The sequence below is a fragment of the Gorilla gorilla genome, chromosome 1 (genome assembly GCF_029281585.2).
Source record: "Gorilla gorilla gorilla isolate KB3781 chromosome 1, NHGRI_mGorGor1-v2.1_pri, whole genome shotgun sequence".
Lineage (NCBI taxonomy): Eukaryota > Metazoa > Chordata > Mammalia > Primates > Hominidae > Gorilla > Gorilla gorilla.
This window is the reverse complement of record NC_073224.2, coordinates 155890494-155911188: the sequence shown is the minus strand read 5'-3', so window position 1 is coordinate 155911188 and position 20695 is coordinate 155890494. Positions and strand designations below refer to the sequence as shown.

Genomic DNA, 20695 nt, shown 5'->3' with positions numbered 1-20695 from the left:
TAAATACATGGTAATGTATTTAGGGAAAACTTTTGATATACATTTAAGAAATCATAGTAAAGGACAGGAGTGCCCTTGTCAGGCAGGGAGGGCTGGGCTGTGCATCCCTCTGCTTGCGCTGCAGGGAAATGTCTCAGTGACTTTTCCTGAGGAGGTTCCTGGCCTCAGTCATCTCCAGGAAGCCCTCTCAGGATCGGTGGCCACCTCTCACTTCCGGAGCCCTGCAAACCCCACAGTGCAGTCCTGGTGGCCTGGCTTTAACACCCAACTCAGCCCAGACCATATACACCACCAGCATCTCCTCAGTGACCATTAATATCCAGGATGGACCTGACTTTCAAGACCAACAGTGAGACGCCAGTGCTTGTGGATTTCCACGCACAGTGGTGTGGACCCTGCAAGATCCTGGGGCTGAGGTTAGAGAAGATGGTGGTCAAGCAGCATAGGAAAGTGCTGATGGCCAAGGTGGATATTGATGACCACACAGACCTCGCCATTGAGTATGAGGTGTTGGTGGTGCCCACTGTGCTGGCCATGAAGAATGGGGATGTGGTGGACAAGTTTGTGGGCATCAAAGATGAGGATCAGCTGGAGGCCTTCCTGAAGAAGCTGATTGGCTGACAAGCAAGGACAAGTCCTGGTTCCCTTGCCCCCATGGGACCCCAGTAGAACTTGGCCCTTCCTGCTGCCTCCCTCCTGTCTGGCCCCTGGGGCCCAGGCTCCAGCCATGAGTGCTTCTGAGCTGGTGGACTGCCCAGGGGCCATCAGAGGATGGTGCTGCTGCTGATCCGGGGACTGCCTTCTTCCCTCCCACATGCCTTTCATCCCCTCCCTCTAGGGCCTGTGGCAGTTCTCTCAAGATGCATAGAGAGAGCCCAGGCCAGCCCACAGCACTCCTGGTCAGGCAGCCACACCTTGGTCCTCATCTCTGGTCCCTTCCGATCTGAAGCCTCGTGCCTGGCTCATCTGCCACCTGCATTTCTCTTTCTTGCTGCTGTTTTGTAAAAAGAAAAAGAAAAAAGAAGCCCGAACTAGTGAGAATAATTTATAACTCTCTTATTTTTTGTAGGTCTGTAATAAAGAACTTAGTCATCCCACCTCCTACTGTGAAGAGCAGACCCTGGGTCCCACACTCAAATCCCCTGTAGTTGCCCATCCCCACCCCTCAGGGAGCCCCCTCCCAGCTAGCCTCCCGGGCAGGGGGCACAGAAAATGAGTGGTGGGCTGGGGAGCCCTGGAGAGCCCTGACTCTGGAAGGCTCGAGGCACCTCCTTTGCTTCTTAGCTGGCCTGTTGGTCCTCTGAGCAGGGGGCTTAACTGTGAACAAATCAGACAATAAAGCAAGGGTCTGCACCTAAAAAGACAAATTTATGAATCACTGTACTGATCTTTGAAGATATTTTCATGTTCTACTACAAGTAAAGGAGCCATCAAAATGTTCGCCATCAGGGCAGAGTCTTGGAAATAAAACATGAAACATTCTATTCTTATGTGAAACCATTAGTGTACTATGTGTAGTTGTGGTGTTTTGTGTATAGCAGAACCAGAGAAAGTTTAGATCAGGGCAGCTAACAGGAGTAAGAGCATGGGAAGTCTATTGTGTGTGAATAAACTGTATATATATATATATTTCATTTAATCTAGAAAAATTAAAGTTACATGATTAAAGTGTATAAAATCAAGTGGCATAGACAGAAAATCTGGGATTGCTCGCCTAAACTTGAAACACTAGAACTCATGGACTATTCTTCCAAACTTATAAAAGCTAGTTGTAGAACAAGTAAAATGAATTATCGTAAAACCTTGATATAGACTGGGCTTAGACAATAAATGTATTTAACTGATTAGTCATTTGTGTTTAAAGGTGAAACGTGTTTACAAATTCAGGTAGTATTTTTAGCAATTTCAAAAGCTAGATAATGCTTTTTTACTCTTTAAAATAATTTTTTATTTTTATTTATTTATTTTGAAACAGAGTTTTACTGTGTTGCCCAGGCTGGACTCAAACTCCTGGGCTCAGGCAGTCCTCCTGTGTAGCTGGGACTGCAGGTGTGTACCATCGAGGCTTGTTTTTTTACTCTTGATAGGTTTTATAATCTCTCTAGCCCCCAGCACTTTCCAAAAGAATCATCAGTATTTATAAGATAAGTCTTCTTCTTGCTAATACTAAGGTTTACTACTATTATGCAAATAAATTGTTTCCCCTATATGGTGGTATAGCTTAAATTGCTTTTAGTGGATTTCTTTATTTTAATTGGCTATAATTAATTTATTCATTTAGTTCATTTTTATTCCCTAACCAGTGAAATAGGGAGTAAAGAGTTGTCTTCATGTAGCTTATAGTCTGGTAAAAGATTTAGACAAGTAAAAGCACAATTATGAGAATGTTGTAGGAAGTGGATTACAGGACGTGTTTTTTTGTAATGTGAATTAGATTCAATAATGCTATGTATCTATGCAGAAAATTTTCCGAATCAAATTCGGGATTCTTATAAGTTAAATTGATACACTAGCATAATTGGTATTAGTTCTGCCTTCGAAAATCCAATGTAGATGCCATATTTTTTATCTGGCCTGATGTAACAAGGTATAAAGTCCCAGGCTCTATGGCCATAGTTTAATGTTATATTCACTGTTGTCTTCTATTCATATGTTAACTTTTCAGGGACATCTGAAACTTGTTTTGTTGTAAGACAGCTGTGGAATCTAAACCTTTAGGTCTGTGACAAGACTGTTTTCTCGATCTGGACTTTGTCCTTAGAAAATTAAAGAGACTATTCTTGTGATCATATTAGTTTAGAGTCTTGTTTAGTAAAATGAATATTCCATTTCTATACTGTATTCTTCTTAAGTGGATGACCATATAGCATCAGCAGGCCATTGTTATATGTGAGCCACAAACTTGAGAGAACATGTTGGTATAGATATTACTTCTTTTACAGGGGCTAGCTGTACTGGTAACTTAGCTCTTTCAATCTTAGCTCAGCTCCCTCTGAGTAGGAGCCATGACAGGTTAAACTGTGGAAGAATATGAGCCTCACTTTAGGCTGTAGTCTTTAGGTCATGAATAAGCCATAGTTCAATTCACAGAATGACAGGCAAAACATTCACTTATTTGTCTTTCATTCATTCTTAATCAGTACTTATTGAGCACCTACTTTAAACCAGGCACTATGCTAGTCTGTAGATGCAAATAAAAATAAGACTTGGTTCCTGTCCTTAAATTGGGAGACAGATACAGATATTTATAGTAAGGCATACAATGATACATAGGTGCCTGAGATTAATACTAGGGTGAAAATGTAGCATAGGAGTTTATATAGGAGTAGTATAGAATTTCTGAGATCATCTTGGGAAATAGACTGAAACTGACTGAAATGGAAACTTCCTTTGAGTCCATTTTGGAAATATTTACATCTATAATTGTAGCACTTGTACTACATTGCTTTTTCAACTCTTATCCCCACTACAGTGTGATCTGGCAAAGCAGCGTCTATGTTGTTTAGTGTTTTAATCTCTGGAATGTGGCACAGTTCTTGGCTCATGTCATGGTGGAATCTAAAATCATGGATAGTTAAATGGATCAAAAATTCAAACCTCTTGTAGAAGCGTACATCCTCCTCCCTTTCCTCCATTGGCAGGAACTTTGTCAGTAATGTATTGACTATTTGGGGATAATAGTTGATTAATGTGATAAGAGGGTACCTCTTTCCCCCCTTTTTATGGTGTATAGTAACTTCTTTGACATTTATATATCAAAATTATATCACAGTTGGTATGGGGAGATTGGTCTCAGGCAGGTAGGAAGAAGACACTGGACTAGGAAAAACTAGAGTATTATGCTCCCAACCTTTTGAAAAATTTGTTATTCGAGGCATGTATCATTCAACTGTGCCACTGTGTTTCTCATCCTTGTTGCTGTCATTTACCAGTCTCTTGCTTCTTATTCGTCAGATATTTTGGCATCTGGCCCACAATGTTTCTCTATACTCTTAAGCTCTGCATTCATCCTGGATGGTTTCAAATTCTATGTTAATGACTCATCTATCATCACTGCACCTCTGTTCTCTGACCATGTTATCTCCTATTCCCCTTTTGTTCATTCAGATGTCTAGTCTTGCCAAGGACCTTGTAATATTCATTAACTGCTCAAGAATCACCAATGTGTGTGATTCTTTGATCACAATTTCCTCTCCTTTTTGCTTGCTTTTTAAATATTCCCATTATGATCATTCTTCATCAGAACCTCTCATCCATTTATCCATCAGTCCTCTCACTTTCATTTTTTCTTCTTAACCATTCTAGATTACTTGGTCCCAAAATTCCTTTGCACATCTGCCTCTTTATCAAATCTCTCTAACAAAAAAGTAACTCATGATAAACTCAGCTATGTGCTTTCTCAGTGCTTTCAGTCAAGAGCTAAGCACTGCTAGAGAAAGCCACACAGAAGAACACTAGAAATTTACTATCATCAACCTCAAATGAGCTGTCAACATGACTTTACAGTTTTACCACATTTCTCTGATCAACTCTGTCTCTCATTCTTCACAAGTTCTATTTCATTTCTCTCTCTTTATACCTCTGACTTCTCCATTATCTCTCTCATTCTAAGTCATGATATTACATCATATTTTACAAGGAAAATAAAAGCTATCAGACAGGAACCCCTTTAACTTCTTCCTATTAAATGTTCACACCTACTGTATTTTAACTTGACCATCTTATTCTGTTATAATAGAGGAGTTGTCTGTTATATTTATCTATTGTTACATCATGCAGGACTCCTAAATTTAGCAGCTTAAAGAGTGACAACATTTATTTTACTTATGAAAGTAAGTAATTTGGGCAGAGCTCAGCTATGCACTCTATATGACATCAGCTATCTTAGCTCTGCTAATAAATCACTGCTATGGTTTATGGGGACTAGAAACACATGAAGCCATGCTCATTTACATGTTTCCCTGTTGATGCTGGCTGTACAGGTAATTTAAACCTTACCTGGGACTGTCAGCTGAAGCACCTACACATGACCTCTACATGTGGCTTGGGCCCCATATCATGTGGCTAAGTTCCAAGAAGGAGGAAGAGAGCCAGGTATAAGCTGTATCACCTTTTATGACCTAGCCTCCAAAGTCAAGCAGTGTCACTTCAGCTGCATTCTCTTTGTTAAGAGAGTCACTTAAATGAGTCTGTATCAAGGGAAGTTGAATTAGATTCTGCACTTTGATGGAAGGAGTTAGAAAAATTTGGGGACATGTAGAAATCACATTGTACATCTTTCTCTGCAAGCCCGATCACTCCACTATTACTTTGGATCCCAGCCCCTCCTGCTTTCCCAGGAGTCTTTGTATTCTTATCTTTTATATGCATAATAATATGTCTTCTCATTTATTTAAAAAACATGTACCCCTTTTCCCTTCACTTTCAGTTTTCTCTTTGACCCTACTTTCTCTTTCCCTTTCTCATCGCTCACCTACTAAAGTGAATTGGCCTGTGATTTACAGTATGTGTGATCAAATCAGTTGACTTTGGTGCCCAGGCAGATAATTTTAATGTGTCTTGGGTAAAACCTGAGACGAGAAGAAAGAAGAAAGAGAAAAATGTTCTTTTTCTGCTCTTGCTGTATTATAGTTACTTACAATCAAGATACAGAGAACTTAAAATTAATGTAGTTCAGCTTTTAGAATATAACATGTTTGAATGTTGTGGTCTGCATATTAATATTTAAGTATTAACTTGAAGTTATGTGAAGTATGTAGCAACATAAAAAATGTCAAACTGGGTTACATGCACAACCTGGTTTAATATATAAGAACCTATTCTCTAAATACCTTTAGAATCTTTGACCTAACAATTTCTTGGTTCTTTATGATTAGATTTAACTTTCTTGTTTTTTTGGTTTTTGTTGTTGTTGTTTTGAGACAGGGTCTCGCTGTGTTGCCCAGGCTGGAGTGCAGTGGTGTGATCATGAGTCCCTGCAACTGCTGCCTCCTGATTTCAGGTGATCCCTCCCACCTTAGCCTCCTGAGTAGCTGGGACTACAGGTGTGTGCCGCCCTGCCTGGCTAATTTTCGTATTTTTGGTAGAGACGGGGTTTTGCCATGTTGCCTGGCCTGGTCTTGAACTCCTGGGTTCAAGCGATCCACCCACCTCAGCCTTCCAAAGTGCTGGGATTACAGGCGTAACCCACCACAACCTTCTTGTTCTATTACTCACACAAGTTTAGCATGAGAAATAAACACGTTAATGACTTCTTATCTTTAATCTTTATTGTACTCAGGGGCATCAGTGACCCAAAAATCTTCAAATGTTTTTTTGCAGTGATAGCTGTAACAATAACAGTGGGAGCCATAGTGGAGGTAGAGTGGGCAGAAGGAAACTTTTTTGGTTTTTGTTATGATTGGTTTTTGTTGTAATCTACTTTATAATATTCTGTGTAGTAGAATTGAGAAACTATGTTACAGTAGTACTATTTTCAAGTAAAAATTTAATTAAAGTATACCATACATTTCAAAAGTATTCAAATCCTAATTTATAGGCTAATGAATTTGATAAAGTGAACACCCATGTGAATTTTCACCCATACCAAGAAATAGAATATTACTGAAACCCCAGAAACTTCCCTCCTGCCTGTACCCAATCATTGCTAGATTTAAAATGTGGAATACTGCATCATGTTTTCCTTTGTGACTGCCTTCTTTCACTTATGTATTTGTGACACTTATCCATGTTTTTTGTCATAGCAGTGATTTATTAATTTTCACAGATATATATCATTGTATAAGTATAGCAAAGCATATTTTTTCTATGGTTGATGTAAATTTGGGTTGTTTCCAGTTTGGAGCTCTTATAAATAATGCTTTGAACACACTTGTACATGATTTTTGGTAAATATATGTATGTTTTGGTGAATATGTATTTGATGAATATGTGTTATGTATACACTCATACATACATGCATATATACATGCATATGTGTCTTTGTGTGTGTGTGAGAGAGAATGATCTTGAATTAATTGCTGGATTTCTGGGTCACAGATCATGTGGTTCTGGTAAATACAACCAAATAAATTTTCAGATTGGTTGAACCTGTTTCTAACCAGCAGTGCTTGGGGTTTTAGTCGCTCCACATCCTTCCCAAACTTGATGTTTTTCATATTTCTAATTATACGTATTCTGGTAAACATTTCCTGGTTATAATTTGTACATCCCTTATGACTGATAGTGTTGATCACTTTTTCATGTTGGTATTGGTCATTTGGATATCCTCTTTTTATAAAATGTTTTTTTTTTTCAGGTATTTCCCCATCCCTTTTTTGTGGTATTCTGTTGTCTTTTCAAAAAAATTGATTTGTAGAGTTATTTAACATGGGTACAGGATTTTCCCCCCAGACATATGTACTACAAATGTCTTCTTCCGTTTCATAGCTTGCCTTTTCACTTTCTTAACGATGTCTCCTTCATACTGTTTAATAATTTTCAAACGTACAAATAATTTACAAATCATTTCCTTTATGATTTGTGTTTTGTTTGGCCTTCCTCGGTCTTCTTTAAGAAGTTCTCACTACCCTAGGATCATAGATATTTTCCTATGTTAGGTTTAGAAGCTTTCTTTTGCCTTTCATATTTAGAACTACAGTCTGTCTGGAATCAAGTGTGTGCATCTCTGTCTCTCTCTCTCTCTCTCTCTCTCTCTCTCTCTGTGTATGCGCTTCTGTGTGTGTGTGGTGAGGTAGGAGTCATTTGTTAATATCAGTATTTATTTGACACATCACCATTTAAAAGGAAAAAGAAATTGTCCCTTCCCCAAAGCACTGTAATGACATCTTTGTTATCAAAGGCTGAATATATTTGGTTTCCTTCTTTTCTGTTCCATTGGTTTTGTCTATTTTAGTGTCAGTACAAAACTGCATGAATTCATATAACTTTATAATAGAAGTCATCATAATCAGTAGTATAAATCCTAAAACTTCATATTTTACAAAAATTTTGAATATTCTTTATTTTTAAATCAGCTTGTCAATTTTCACATACATAATTATATACATGAACCTTATAGGAATCTTGAGATTGCATTGAATATATAGTAGTTTGAGAAGAATTTTCATCTTTATGATATTGAATTTTTAAGTCCATTTATTTAGATCTACTTTAACTTCTTTTAGTAATCTTTGTAATATTCTGTAACTTCTTTTAGTAGTGCTTTGTAATATGCTGTTTAAATTTTAAATATAATTTTAAAAATTACATTTATTCTTAGTTTCACATGCTTTTTTATGTTACTATAAAGGGTATCAGTGTCAAAGTTTTATCTTCTAATTTTTCATTGTGAGTATATAAGCATAGGGTTAGAAATTTTATGCTGACCTATCTAGTGATCTTGCTAATTTTATTAACTGTAAGTTATTTATAGATACATTTAGATTTTACATATACACAAATCACTTTTTTGCTTAATTTTGACAGTGTAAATTTTTTCCTTTTAGTCCTTATACATTTTTTTTTGCCTTATTGCACTGATTAGGACTTGCAATACAGTAGTACATAGAAATCATGATAACAGCCACACTTGTCATATTCCTGGTGTCACTGGAAAGCTTTCAATATTTTGGAACCAGGCAGAAAATTTTTAAGATATGCTGTTATCTGTTTAAGGAAGGTTTCTTCTATTCCTGGTTTGCTAATTATTTTTCCTTTGAGAATGGGTATTTAATTTTATCAAATGTTATTTCTGCATCTATGAGTTTTGAATGTTAAATTAATATTGCATACCTGGAATAAACCCATTCTGGTTGCAATATATTGTCCATTTCATATCCTTTTTTAATGTAATAGTGAATTTGGTTTGCTAAAATGTCTCAGTGTGTTTTCTTTTTATCATTATTCCATTGTTTTTTCTTTGACTAATGGCTACATTGGTTAGTTTTCAAATATTTGGGGGTTTTTAGCTTAGTTTCACTGTGTTCAGAGAACATGTTTGGAATGATTTCAGTTCTTTGAAGTTTGTTGATACTTGCCTAATGGGTCACCTTTATAGCCATATACAGTAGTCATTTGTAAATGTTCCAATGACTTTTGAAGAGACTGTCTATTCTGCTTTCGTTGCCTACATGTACTCTCTCTCACACACACACACACATACACACACTAAGACAATTAATTCACACTGAATTCAAGGTATTCTGTATCATGTTATATTTCTTTAGAGAGGACTTATTTTACTTCTGGTGTGATTCAATATTATTTTTACTAATTACAGTCATGTGGTATGTAACAACATTTCAGTCAAAAACATACTGAATATACAATCATGGTTCCAAAAATTATACTACTTTATTTTTAATGTACTTTTTATATGTTTAGATACACAAATACCATTGTATTACAACTGCCTACAGAATTCAGTATAGTAACATGCAGTATAAGATTGTAGCCTAGGAGCAATAGGCTATCCATATAGCTTAGATATGTAGTAAGCTATACGATCTAGGTTTATGTAAGTGCACTCTATGATGTTCGTACAGTGACGAGATTGCCTAATGACACATTTCTCAGAATGTATCCCTGGCATTAAGTGACACATGACTGTATTTAACACTCCATCATGCATTATTATTATTGTTCAGGGCCCTCAATATTTATTTATATTTATCCCATATTTGCTGTTTTTTTTTTTTTTTGCACTTATTCCTTCATGCATTCGCTGGTCTAAGTTACTTGTGCCATAAATAAGTCTTATGTAAAGGTGTCCTAGTGATGAATTATGTCAGTTTTTATTTATCTGGATTTGTGTATTTTTTACCTTCACTTTTTCAGGATATATTTTATAAGTACAGAATTTTAGGTTGAGAATTACTTTCTTTGAACACTTTGAAGATGTTTCATCATGTTTTGTTTTCCATTGTTTTGTTGAGAAATCAGCTGTTAGTCTCAGTGTTGCTTTATGAAGGTAGTATATCTTTTTTTTTCTTTGGTTGCTTTGAGATTTTCTCTTTGCCTTTGGTTTTCAGCAGTTTCACAATATGCCTAGGTGATTTTATTCCCCCTACTTTCTGTTTGCAACTTTTTAGAATCATGGCTCAAAATGTTTCATTTATTTAAGACAGTTTTCAATAAGCATATCTTAATATGTTGCCTCTATCCCGTCTTTTCTTTCCTATTCTTCTGAGATACCAATTACATGTATATGTAAAATTTCTGATATATAATTTCAATTATTATATTTTTAATCTCTAGATTTTCCAGTTGATTTTTGAGTTTCTACTCGTAAATTTTTCTACTCATTTATATTTTTGTACAAATTAATCATAGCTATATTAAAGTTCATGTCTGAATTTACAATTTTTATTACCAGTGTGTTTTTCTATGGTATGTTTGTTCTCTTATTTTTGGTTATTTGGTCTTATCGTTTGGCATGCCTAGGAATCTTTAATTGAATGTATTTTGTATCATGTTATATTTAAGAGAGGACTTATTTTGGCTGATGGTTAGAGTTGGGTCAGATTGTGTTGATCCATCAACAATTAAGATGACTTGTTGGCTGTTCTTAGTCTTTGTGAGGCTTGGTCTATTTCCTATTCTTACTCCTATCTATGGAGCCTTTCAGTGGTTTTGACTGAAAGCCTGGTGGTGTTTATCAGGGCCCTACCTCATGCTAGCCCTGAACTTCAATTTTTCTTTCCTCACTGTGAGATTACTGAAATATTTGCTTAGTTTTCTAATCTCCTAAAAAGGTGCTTCTCACTATCTGTTCTTTAGTGTCATGCCTTAGGTATCTTAAACATCCGAATGCTTCAAGAAGAAAAAGTAGTACAGAATGTTGGGGTTTTTATTTCTGGTTTCTTGGCCCTAAAGCCTCTGAATTCCATTTTTTTCCCTTGTCAGCCAAGTGTAATGTTGAATATCTGAGCCTTAGCTTTTTGCATGTCCTTTCTACCAATTGGGGAAATGCCCTGAGGGCAAAAGCAGTAAAGAGTATTGATCTCTAATCATTTCCAATCTTTTCAGGACCTTGGTGTTCCTCAAAACCTGCTGACTCCTTTGCTAATACTTTCAAACAACTCTTACCCCATTCCTACCAATATTTATGTTATTTTAACAAGAGTTTTTTTATATATCACTTTATTGAAGCAGAAATCCCTTGATAGTATTTTTTCTTTTTGTAAATCTGTGCAATGAATCATAGTATAAAGTGTGCACATTTTTAAGCTTATAGATTGAAGAGGGTTTACAAATGAATTCCTCATATAATCGTGACTAGATCAATATATGCAAATTAACAGCATTCTAGAAGGTTCCTTTGTCCCTCCAGAGTCAATAAGCATGCTTCCCTCAGATGTAACCACTATTCTCATTTCTGTCACCATAGATTAGTTTCGCCTGTTTTTGAGCTTTACTTAAGTAGAATAACAATTATACTGTTTTATATCTGGGATTTTAATTTCAACATTGTTTGCAAAATTTAGTCCTGTTGCTGAAGGTAAGGTTCTTTACTTTTTGTTAATGTATAGTGTTCCATGGTGTGAATACACAATTTATTTTTTCTTTCTACATTTGATGGTAATTGGGTTGTTTTCCAGTTTGGAACTATTATGACTAGAACTTCTGTGAACATTGTTGACCATTTTTGTGCATTTTCATACACATCTATACTCATTTCTGTTAGGTATATACCTATAAATGGAATACTGTCATCAAGTATATGTATCTGTAGATACATTAGTAGATAATATCTACATTAGTAGATACTATCAAACTGTTTTCGAAAGAGGTTGTACCAATTTGCACTCACAGTAGCAGTGTAGAAGAGTTTCCATTGCCCCACATCTTCACCATCCTTGGTAGTGACAGGTATTGTTTTGTTTTAGCCATTTTGGTGTGTGTATTAATAAGGGTTCTCCAGAGAAACAGAACCAATAGGAGGGGTGTGTGTGGGGAGAAAGATTATTTCTATAATAAATCTCCTCTTACATACATATATACTTATTATGGAAATTGACTCATGATTATGGAGGCTGATAAGTCATATAATCAAGTTGGGGAACCAGGAAACCTGGTGCTGTAACTTAGTCTAAGTCCAAAGACCTGAGGAAAGGGGAGAGAAGATGGTATAAGTCCTGGGCTGAGTCTGAAGACCTAAGAACCAGGAGCACTGACGTCCAATAGCAGGAGAAGGTAGATATTCCAGTCTTAAAAGAAAAGAAAAAACAAAAACAAAAACAAAACGAGCGAATTTGCCCTTTCTCCACCTTTTTGTTATATTCAGGCCCTCAATACATTGGATAATGCTCATCCATATTATTAAGGTCGGTCTTCTTTATTCAGCCTACTGATTCAAATGCTAATCTCTTACAGAAACATCCTCACAAACACACCCAGAAATAATGTTTACCAGCTATCTGGGCATCCCTTAGTCTAGTCAAGTTGACACATAAAATTAACCACCATAGTGGGTGTATATCAGGATATAATTATGCTTTTAATTTTTGTTTCCCTGATGATTAATCATGTTGAACACGTTTTTATATGCTTATTGGGTTATTCAGATATCCTTTTTTAGATGTAATGCCTATTACATTAAATTAAATCTTTTGCCTATTTTTCTACTGGGAAAAGAAAATAGGAGTTATTATTTTGCAGAAATGTTATACATACACATAGTTTATGAATATAAATAAAAATATTTTCTCCAAGTCTATGGGTTGCATTTTATTCTCTTAATTATATATTTTGATGAACACAGCTTTTAATCTCAATATACTGAGAGTACTAACTTTTTACATAGCCCATTTTGTTTCCCTTTTAACAAATCTTTGCCTACTCCAAGTTCGTGAAGATAGTTTCTTTTGTTCTTCTAAAAGACTATTATCTTTGTCACATTTAGGTCTGCTTGCATGTCTCAGAGCAGTAGAAAGCAATATTATCAGTTGTGAGGAAGAATTATGGGAAAAGTGTTGGAAGTTTGGTAAAGAGGAGAAGGTATAAAAGTCATCTAGAAGAGTGGGAGATTGGATGGACTAGGGAAGTACAATATGATTGCCAGACAACAGTAAATATACTCTTGAGGTTTCTGGTTATGAACTTCAAATCATAAAAAGTTAAGAGTAGTTTGTTTTTCTCCAGTCTTACCCAGCTGCACAAGTGCAGGCACAGTGTAGGTATAGAGATTTCACCAGGGTTCTGGTTTTGCGAAGCAAGTATAGACAAAACGAGAGAGAGGCAAGTGGCTGAAAAATGTATGCAGGAAGTGATTATAATGCTCGGCTTTGGAATTTGTGCATTTTAAGGAGGAAAAAAGATAATATTTGGGGTATCAAGGATCCTGAAAAGGATTAGAGATCCTGGTAAGGTTTAAAGATTGTTGAAGTTGAGATCTTAAAAGAGAGTGAGCTAAAAAGATAGAACGTGGTTAGAGAGAAAGGGTAGAATGAAATGGGCTAAGGGTATGATCTTTGGAGTCAATGGCTAAGACAGGGTAGGGTGGGAATGTACATATTAAATGAATTTAGATATTGTATTAGAAAGGTTAGAGGATATACATATTCGATGAATGTATATATCTTCAATTAACTACAAATAATCCAATTTTATTTGTAGTGTTAAGTATAGTAAGAAATATAAGTACAATAGCTGTTTTAAAATTTTACAAAATATTTTAGCAAAGTACTTTTTAAAACTTTAATTTTTAACTTAATGTAATTTTCAGGTTAAAGGATAATATATTCAGTGCATTTTAATGGCATGAGTTTTTAATTAATGTTGTATAGTCGAAGACATAGTAGTATGTTAGTTTATATATTTTCTAGAATAACATATTTCAGTTTAAGTATGTATTTTTGAATTTAAAATATTCACGTTTGAATAGTTAAATGAGAATGTACCCTTATTTCTGTGGAAATATAGCTTTTATTAACAGCAAATATAAATATATCTAATTGAGAAAGTAATTGAATTGTTCCCCCCCCTTTTTTAATTAAATGAATATCCTTTGAGAATTTAGGAGCTAGCTACTTAGGGGACCAGAAGCTACTTACCTGGGCACTTAATATTATTAACCTGGTATATGGATCACATTGACATCCAGAAAGTAAAAAATATTCTCAAAGAAGCAATAATAGACATAACAGAGGATTTGTATCATAATTCACGCAGTTACTTTCAGATTTTTCTCTTTTGCAAAATAGAAATAGTTTCTAGTTGTGAGGTTTAGAAATCCTATGTAATGTATTACTCTTGGTACCCAGAAGATGCTCAATAAATAGTAGCTATTGTTTTTAAGGGAAATCCTTAAGCATGGTCTATATAGATTAGGCTCATTTTAACAAGTTATTTGAATTGTCAGTCTGTGGACAACTAGAAACAACAAATTCATCCACTGGGAGTAATTTTATATTAGATTGTAGGGAACTTTATATTTGTCCATTTTTACACTGCTGTAAAGATACGAGACTGGGTAATTAATAAAGGAAAGAGGTTTTATTGACTCACAGTTCCACATGGCCAGAGAGGCCTCAGGAAACTTACATTCATGGTAGAAGGGAAAGCAGACATCTTCTTCACAAGGTGACAGGAGAGAGTGTGAGCACATGAAGGAAGAACTGTCAAACACTTATAAAACTGTCAGATCTCGTGAGAACTCAGTCACTGTTATGAGAACAGCATGGGGAAAACCTCTCCCATGATCCAATCACTTCCCACTGGGTCCCTCCCTCAACACGTGGGGATTATGGCAATACAATTCAAGACAAGATTTGAGTGGGGACACAGCCAGACCATATCAAATATATTTATATTCATATCCTCAGGATCATCAAGAATAAAAAGATATAAAAGTGAATGGGGACATTTTAGAAAGTTATTCACCAAAACTTTAATAATTATAAAAAGTGGCTTATATCTCAGAATAACCCTATGTAGTAAGAATACTGAGGCTTAGAGAAGATAAGATCACACATTTAATGGCAGAATTTTGAATGATGCAAACTCCATCAGTCTGATTCTAGGCCCTCTGCTCATAAGCACCGTATTATACCATTTCCCTAACACAGTGAGGAAAATTTTCTTTTAAAAATTATGTATTTAAAACTCATCAAATCTGAAGGACCTTAGAAGATCTATCTACCTACCTATCAAGTTTTTAGAGTATTACATAGCTTTTTCTATGTGTCAGGCACTGTTATCAATCCTATAACAACTCATTTAATCTTTACAACTCTTTGAGGTGGGAACCATGATTGTTCTTATTTTATACAAGAGGTAACTGAGGCATAGATTAAGTAACTTGTCCAAAGCCACACAGTTAAAAAGTAGGCAAGCTAGGACTTGAACCCAAACAGTGACTCTAGAGTGTTGTTAACCATGCCATATTGACTGCCTTTCTAAAAATTTGTAAAGTTTTTACTTCATTTAGTTTTCTCCTTATTATAATCTTTTCAATGATAAGAAACTCATTACGCTGTAAGGCTATGTGCCAGTCAGAGTTACACCAGAGAAACAGAACCAGTAGGATATATCTGAAGAGATATATTGCAAGAAATTGACTTATTGATTGTGGTGGCTGGCTAGGTAAGTCTAAAATCTATAGGGCAATCTGCAATGAAGGGCAAGCTGGACCTCTCAATCACAGGCTGAAGCTGTACTTTACAGGCTGAGTTTCTTCTTCTGGGAAGCTTCAGTTCTGCTCTTAAGGGCTTTCAACTGATTGAGTCAGACCCACCCAAATTATCTATGGTAATATCCTTTACTTGAAGTAAACTGACCGTGGACTTCAGTCACATCTACAAATACCTTCACAGCAACACCTAGATCAGTGTTGAATAACTAACGACTATACCCTAGCCAAGTTGACACATAAAAATGTCCTGTAGGCATATTTTTTCCTTAAACCCTGACAGGTTTGGGGGTTGGTGGTTCATTTTCCCAAGCCAGAAATGGAACTTCTTACTTTCTTTTTAACTTACATTTATTACTCATTGTTGTCACCTCCTCGTCTCCCATTACCACAGCCAAAAAAGATTTCAGGTGTTTTTCAATAGAAGGCATATATAACCTTTAAAGCAAAATTATAAATACAAGAGCCTTGAAATCAAAGGCAAGAAGATGGTTGAACCAATAAACCAATGTTGAAGCTAGTTACTGTATTTGAGCATAAAATTTAGCACTATATGGTGAGGGTACAGTATAAAGCCACTTTCCTAGTGCCAAATTGTAACAGGAATTTAATATATCTAAATACAGGGAGCAGTGATTTACATAATAAATGAGATAATTATTATTTAATAAAGATTTAGGGAATTCTCTAGATTCCTGTGTTCAAGAAGGAGGGCCTCAAAGCTGCCTGCAGTTATATTTTTATGATAATTATTTATTACTATCTCATGACTTAAAAATTTTCTTTTTTTTATTTTTTATTTATTTTTTTATTATTATTATTTTTTTATTATACTTTAAGTTTTAGGGTACATGTGCACATTGTGCAGGTTAGTTACATATGTATACGTGTGCCATGCTGGTGCGCTGCACCCACTAACTCGTCATCTAGCATTAGGTATATCTCCCAATGCTATCCCTCCCCCCTCCCCCCACCCCACCACAGTCCCCAGAGTGTGATATTCCCCTTCCTGTGTCCATGTGATCTCATTGTTCAATTCCCACCTATGAGTGAGAATATGTGGCGTTTGGTTTTTTGTTCTTGCAATAGTTTACTGAGAATGATGATTTCCAATTTCATCTATGTACCTACAAAAGACATGAACTCATCATTTTTTATGGCTGCATAGTATTCCATGGTGTATATGTGCCACATTTTCTTAATCCAGTCTATCATTGTTGGACATTTGGGTTGGTTCCAAGTCTTTGCTATTGTGAATAATGCCTCAATAAACATACGTGTGCATGTGTCTTTATAGCAGCATGATTTATAGTCCTTTGGGTATATACCCAGTAATGGGATGGCTGGGTCAAATGGTATTTCTAGTTCTGGATCCCTGAGGAATCGCCACACTGACTTCCACAATGGTTGAACTAGTTTACAGTCCCATCAACAGTGTAAAAGTGTTCCTATTTCTCCACATCCTCTCCAGCACCTGTTGTTTCCTGACTTTTTAATGATTGCCATTCTAACTGGTGTGAGATGGTATCTCATAGTTGTTTTGATTTGCATTTCTCTGATGGCCAGTGATGATGAGCATTTTTTCATGTGTTTTTTGGCTGCATAAATGTCTTCTTTTGAGAAGTGTCTGTTCATATCCTTTGCCCACTTTTTGATGGGGTTGTTTGTTTTTTTTCTTGTAAATTTGTTTGAGTTCATTGTAGATTCTGGATATTAGCCCTTTGTCAGATGAGTAGGTTGCAAAAATTTTCTCCCATTTTGTAGGTTGCCTGTTCACTGTGATGGTAGTTTCTTTTGCTGTGCAGAAGCTCTTTAGTTTAATTAGATCCCATTTGTCAATTTTGGCTTTTGTTGCCATTGCTTTTGGTGTTTTAGACATGAAGTCCTTGCCCATGCCTATGTCCTGAATGGTAATGCCTAGGTTTTCTTCTAGGGTTTTTATGGTTTTAGGTCTAACGTTTAAATCTTTAATCCATCTTGAATTGATTTTTGTATAAGGTGTAAGGAAGGGATCCAGTTTCAGCTTTCTCCATATGGCTAGCCAGTTTTCCCAGCACCATTTATTAAATAGGGAATCCTTTCTCCTATTAAAAATTTTCTTAACAAATAAAATAACTACCTTTTAAAAAATACTGTAAGACCCTTTGCTATGACCTCAGATAATTTAAAGTGACGTCTCACAGACCTTTATTTAGACTGAAAGGCTTATAAAAATTTTGTGTGTGCCTGTAATCCCGGCACTTTGGGAGGCCAAGGTGGGCAGATCACGAGGTCAGGAGTTCAAGACCAGCCTGGCCAATGTGGTGAAACCCCATCTCTACTAAAAAAAAAAAAATACAAAAATACAAAAATTAGCTGGGCGTGTTGATGGGCACCTGTAGTCCCAGCTGCTTGGGAGGCTAAGGTAGGAGAATCGCTTGAATCTGGGAGGCGGAGGTTGTAGTCAACCGAGATTGCGCCACTGCACTCCAGCCTAGGCGACAGAGCGAGACTCCATCTCAAAAAAAATAAAAAATGAAAACAAAAACGCAAAAAGAGAATCTCGTGTGTGGCTCACGTTACTCTAAATTAGACAGTTGGGGTTTTTAGAAATCTTAAGGACTTGTCCCATAGCAGTCTTATGTGAGGCCCAAGGTAGAGAAAGCCCTCTCCAAAGGGAATGTGGATGTGGCTTTTTGTCTATTGGAATATATTAGAATTTGATAATATGAGAAACCCACAGAGCTTTTAAAGAAATTGTATTAATGTTGATTGAAAGGGTCAGAGATAATTAATAAGGAAAAAAGTGTACGGGCCCTCACCTACTGTGGAAAGGAAGCAGGCTGAAAAGCTACTCACCTCTTCACATAGGCCATTTCATGTGAAAGAATGATTCAGAGAGGGCAGCCAAGAAGCCAGAGAGTACAGCTAAGAGACAAAGAGAACCACTCTCAGGACTAATCAAGGAATGAGTGACATGTGCCCAACTGGACTTTAGAATTGCTATTGATGAGGGAGTGTTTATACCTCTTGTTTTCCCTCTTTTTGAATGGGAGTATCCATTGCAATTTCTATTCCTATCTCACCATCGTGTATTGGGCAGATAACTTGTCTCTTTAGTTCACAAGTCTTTAGATTAAGAGAAACTAAGTATGAGGAGTTGCACTCAGGAAACTGGATCTGAGGGGCCTCATCTATACCTGCATTTGATTTAGATTACATCCTGGACCTTAGGATAAGGCTTCTTGGGGTCTTGGAAGGAGTAAAGTATATTTTGAAAATGGAGGAGTATTCTGTGACAAAGTGAAGATGGCTACAAATTCTTAACCACCCTTTTCATCTAGAAGCATAGCATATTTCTTCATTCCACTGAATCTGGGCTGGGCTTCTCATTGCTTTAACCAGTATAATATGGTGGATGTGATGCTAGATCCGTTACAGGGTTGAGGCTCTGTCCTCTTTTAAGCGAACTGCTATGCAAGAAGTCTGACTATTCTGAGACCAACATGCTGTTCAAAGCCCAACTAGCCACTTAGAGAGAAAGAGACAGAGAGATGGGGTGTGGGGGTGGGGGGTAGAGAAAGAAAGAGAGAGATTGGTAGCACTAGATAAGGTGAATTATTTCATAGGCCTTTTAGTCAGCCCAGCCTTCAGCTGAAGACAGATGAGAGAGTGACTCAGCAAACAGTGTGAAGTGAGCCAGCAGACCTATGACCTCATTTGGGCTGTTCCAGCTTCTCGCAGCTGTTGAGCCACCCAGCTTAGACCCCAGACATTGTGGTATAGAGATGAACAGTTCCTACTGTGTGTTGCCCAAATTCTTGACCCAGAAAATTGTGAGCAAAATATGGTGATTGTTTGAAAACTAAGTTTGTTACATAACACAGACAACTGAAACACAAATATAAAAATTCTATCACCTGCCCAACCTCACAGAGCCAGTAAGAACTAGTGCTCTCCCCTTCCCTTTTATTTTTAGTTGACACTTAATAATTGTACATATTTATAGGATACAGAGTAATATTTTGATACATATGTAATGTGTAATGATCAAATCAGGGTAATTAGTATATCCTTACCATAAACATTTATCATTTCTTTGTGTTAGGAACATTTAAATCCTCTCTTGTAGCTGAAAATGTACAGTAAATTATTGTAAATTATAGTCACCATACAGTGCTATGGAGCACTAGACCTTACTTTTCCTATCTAGCTGTGATTTTTTATCAGTTAACCTCTCTCTAATCTGTAGTAACCCACAATTATCTAATTCTCTTCCCAACTTTTAATAACCACAATTCTCCTATCTACTTGTATGAGCTCCACTTTTAAAAGCTCCCTCATATGGTATTTTTCTTTCTGTACCTGACTGATTTCACTTAACATAACATAACATAACATCCTCTAGGCTCATCCATGTTGCCACAAATAACAGGATTTCATTCTTTGTTATGTCTAAATAGTAGGTCATTGTTTATATACATATGTATACACTTTCTTTTTCTGTTAATCTGTTGATAGATGTTTAGGTTGATTCCATATCTTGATTATTGTGAATAGTGCTGCAATAAACATGGGGTGGAGATATCTCTTCAATATACTGATTTCCTTCCGTTTGCATTAATAGCCAGCATTGGGATTGCTGGATCATATCTTCTATCTTTAGTTTTTTGAGGAAGCTTCCATACTGTTCCATAATGGCTGTACTAATTTACATTCTCACCAAAAGTATATGAGAGTTCCCTTTCTCTGCATCCAAAAAGACTATTGTCTTTTTAACAATAGTCATTCAAACCGAGGTGAGATGGCTTTCATTTGCATCTCCCTCATGATCAGTGATGTTGAGCGTTTTTTCATATACCTGTGGCCATTTGTATGTAGAACCAATGCTTTTAATCACATGTCAAACTGCCTATGTCCCAGTCCTTTCCAGAGAGCCCTCTGGAACCCTTTTTCTATTGTAAACAAATTTATTTAAACCTACAGGTTTTCCATGGAATAGAAGTTTATTCCTCAGTACCTTGCATCTACTAGTTGGGCAGTTATGGTGAGCATATCTTTTTGACTTAATTCTAGAGTAATTATATAATCGGAGATAAAGCTGAG

The 20695-nt window shown here is 36.2% G+C and overlaps 1 protein-coding gene and 1 pseudogene across 3 annotated transcripts in view; both read left to right on the top strand.

Moving 5' to 3' along the window:
- Positions 1 to 20695, top strand: part of PRKACB (protein kinase cAMP-activated catalytic subunit beta) — a 162322-nt gene that overhangs the window by 7616 nt on the left and 134011 nt on the right. The gene's annotated exons all lie outside the window — the stretch shown is intronic.
- Positions 114 to 6713, top strand: LOC129524714 (thioredoxin, mitochondrial-like; annotated as a pseudogene).